A 4,177-nucleotide genomic window follows, 5' to 3' on the forward strand; every position below is an offset into this window, starting at 1 on the left:
GTTTCATGTCCAGTCTTACAATAGAGTGAAATGCAAAGGTGTCTGTGAGGTCACATGAGGTAGGCACAGGTCAGGTAATGAAGCATCATTTGTGCCATTAAAAGGAACTTTGCCTTTATCTTTTAGCAATTATGATCACCTGAAGCACTAATCATGAATGATTCCATCTTAGAATGCTATGGTGTGGATGAAGCATATTGATGGAAAATGGTATTGAGGCATGTCAATAAGGACACAAATTGGGAATCTGCCTCAATAGTCCATGAGAAAAAAGATGTCATCTTGTTCTAGCAATATATTCTGTGTAAGGACTAGATGAAGTAGGAGAATAAAGATGAGAGTCTATAAGATTTGCTAGGTTCGAGTTGAAGGTAAGAGAAAAAATTAATGACATAGAACTTACAAATACCTGATTTGATCTGTAATTCCTTTTATTGAAATATTAGAGCACAAGAGTAGTTGGTAAAAGAAAAAACTGAGACCATAAATTTCCTTGTGATCTATTGAACTTAACATGCCTATGACACAATCAAGGGAAGACTAAAACTAAGCAATGGGAAACAGTTCTGTAGGTTAGAGAGACATCTTCACACAACATTAAAATAGATCAACTTTTCTTGGTAGAATATATAGGATTATGAGACAGGTTTTAGAAGAACCTTGAGGATCACCAACATATAAAACTTGACATACCTGGATTTTCCTAGGATAACCATTTAGGCAGGGAAGAGAAAACCAATACACTTTATGCCTCAGAAAGAACAGACAAATGTTTAGAAAAGGCTAGACTGCTGAGACATGTTATGGAGGAGTTAAAATTGTGGGGATTATAGACACTTGGAATTTAGGAAATACTGAGTTGAGAGTGAACTCAATTATGGTAGAAAACATAATAGATCATGAACACAGAAATATTAGTCTTTCCTTGAATTTAAAGGAACTATATTATTATTTTCTCTTAAAGATACTAGAGACAAAGCATGATGGAAATAAATCACAGTATTGTCTCAGAATTCATCCCCTTGGCCCTGCCCATCCAGCCAGAGCACCAGCACGTGTTCTATGTCCTGTTCCTGGCCATGTACCTTACAACGGTACTTGAAAATCTCATCATCATTGTCCTCATTCTATTAGAGTCCCATCTCCACACACCCATGTATCTGTTTCTCAGCAACTTGTCCTTCTCTGATCTCTGCTTTTCTTGTGTGACCATTCCTAAACTGTTGGAGAACATACAGAGCCAAGTATTATCCATTTCCTTTGAAGGATGCCTGACCCAAATGTTCTTTTTCCTATTTTTTGGAGATCTAGAGAGCTTCCTTCTTGTGGTCATGGCCTATGACTGCTATGTGGCCATCTGTTTCCCCCTGCACTATGCCAGCTTCATGAACTCCAAGCGCTGTGTGTATGTGGTGGTGCTGTCCTGGGTGCTGACCACATTCTATGCCATGTTACATACCCTGCTCATGGCCAGATTGTCTTTCTGTGAGGACAACATGATTCCCCACTTTTTCTGTGATATATCAGCTCTGCTTAGCTGGCATGCTCTGACACTCATGTTAATCAGTTGGTGATATTTATCACTGGAGGACCCGTGGTTGTCATTCCATTCCTACTCATCATCATGTCCTATGCACGAATTGTCTGCTTGGTCCTTAAGTTTCCTTCTGCTCAAGGCATCCATAAGGCCTTCTCCACTTGTGGATCCCATCTGTCTGTGGTATCACTGTTCTATGGGTCAGTCCTTGGTTTCTACTTATGTCCATCATCTAATAATTCTCCTGTGAAGGAGACTGTCATGGCTATGATGTACAGAGTGGTGACTCCCATGCTGAACCCCTTCATCTACAGCCTGAGGAACAGAGACTTCAATGATGCCCTGAGAAGAGTTGTATGTGAGAATAAAATTCCCTACTGCCTATGAGGGTAGCACTTGAGTTTTATATAATTTTATCCAGTAAATATTGGTACTGATATTGGAATATTATTCCACGTTTGTTTTCTCATATGGGTAATATCTGCTACATAATTTTTCAATATATATAAGAGAGGAAGTTTAGTTGAGTATTTGAACTTGTGAATTAGGTCTTGCCTTTCTATTTATCTTGCTCAGGGGATCCTGCAGAGTATAGTATAAGAACTAATATTGATTGTAACATCTTTGACAGAATTATGCTTTGAGTATGATACCATTTTTAAATAGTCCTCCATAATCTTTGGTCATTACTCAATGATATACAAATATCTCTACTAACCAACCTCATTCTTATGTCTCCTAATTTTCTTCCTGGACAAAATTTGATATAATTTTATCTCTTAACTCTCCCATACCTTTTATTTCTTACATGTCTACATATTTTTCTGAACTCTCTTGACACTAATCAAACTTTAATCCTTTTGTACAGTAATGTCATTTGTACCATTTTGTCCTTACCAGAATTAATTGATTAATAGCCTGGGACCACATAGAATTATTTAATCAATTACTTTCCCCAGGACTGGGTGAAGAAGTGAGAAGGTAGTAAACTGTTTACTCTTTAAGAATGTCTGTCTTCTATTTGGTAATTTGAATCTGAAAATTTTACATGTACATATTATATACATACGTATGTGTTATATATGGATTTTTTTGAAAAATACGAAGTTCAGGACTTGGTCCTTGACTCATTTGGCAGAAAGTTTGCCGAGAAAGGGAAAGCACCTGAATTCAAACCACAGCACTGCTAGTAAAATTTTAAGAACATTATTAAAAAAGCCAGGCATGGTGCATCCTTCTGTGATCCCAACTATGCAGGAGGCAGGAAGATCATAGTTCAAGGCTGGCTTGAACAAAAAGTGTGAGACCGTGTGTGAAAAAATGACTAAAGCAAAAAAGGCCTCAGACATGTCTTAAGTTGCACATCTGCCTAGCAAGAGTGTGGCCCTGAGTTCCAACCACAGTACTGCCAAAAAAAAAAAAAATGAAGTTCATCAGCTTCCCTTATCATGCAGAGTGAGACTATCTAATTCTGCCACCTTTTCTCATTTTCCCTCACTTCAGAAAGAAAGGGAACAGGCATTCTTTTAAAACTCTTCACATCACCATGGCATGAACCAGGATTTCAGCTTTGCCCATTTGTTCATCAGTTGTCTCCTCTAAGTGATGACATCCAATCCCATCCCTTTCACCCTTGCATGTATTCTGCTGGCCTCCCAATCTCCATGTGAAGCCCATATTTTCCTCAAGTACTTCCCACTGTTCTATTCTTATCTGCCATGTGATGTCTTCCCTTGAGATTATCTGGCAGTTCAACTCAACAAATATAACTTTGAAGTCTAGAGCCTAATCAAGTTTTCTCTTTGTCCTTTATCCTGTGATAATATATTATGGCACTTTTGGTCCAGTTACCCGAGCAACCACTTCCCTATGGGTAGGTTGGTAGATAGATAGATAGATAAATTAACAAAGTAAATAAAAGTCTGTGCAATTTTGAGTTATGACTTTTCAATAGAATATTTTCCTGAAATATTTATTATTGACACCAATTCTTGCTATAAACTCTGAAATCACAGTTACATAGTAAAATAATCAGTGAAAAAATCAATTTCTTCTACATAAGAAAAACCTAACTAAAAACACGTGAAGAATTGTTTGTAATTGCATTAATGTCATGCTTCTGATTTTCTATGCTGATTTTGGGTCTTGCAAATTGCTTGAATTATTTATTTGTTCCATTAGCTTTTGGTGGAGTTTGAAGGTGTGTATATATTCATGTCATCTTCAAACAGTGACAATTTTACTTCTCCTTTTCTAATTTGGATGCCTTTTGTTTCTTTTTCTTGCCTGATTGCTATGTTACTTAAATTTGTAAAAGCGAGCATCCCTGTCTTGTTCTGGATTTTAGAGAGAGAGCTGTCAGCTTTTTCCCATGCTTTATAATGTTAGCTCTTTGGTTATTGTAAATGTCCTGCATTTTGTTGAGTTATGTTCCTTCTATGCCTAATTTGTTCAGGATTTTTATCATGAAGGTATGCTGAATTATGTAAATGCATTTTCCTCATCTATTGGATGATCATATCCTATTTGTCCTTCATTACATTGACTGTAGTGTATCATGTTTATTGATTTTCACTTGTTGAACCATCTTTGTATGTTTGGCATGAATTCCACAAAGTGGTGACTGTCTTTTTAATGTGG

General features: G+C 36.9%; 1 pseudogene; it reads left to right on the forward strand.

Moving 5' to 3' along the window:
- Positions 1-980: 980 nt before the first annotated feature.
- On the forward strand, positions 981-1,924 carry LOC109674802 (olfactory receptor 1468-like; annotated as a pseudogene).
- Positions 1,925-4,177: the final 2,253 nt, after the last annotated feature.

Source organism: Castor canadensis, chromosome 11, assembly GCF_047511655.1.
Source record: "Castor canadensis chromosome 11, mCasCan1.hap1v2, whole genome shotgun sequence".
NCBI classification, from domain to species: domain Eukaryota; kingdom Metazoa; phylum Chordata; class Mammalia; order Rodentia; family Castoridae; genus Castor; species Castor canadensis.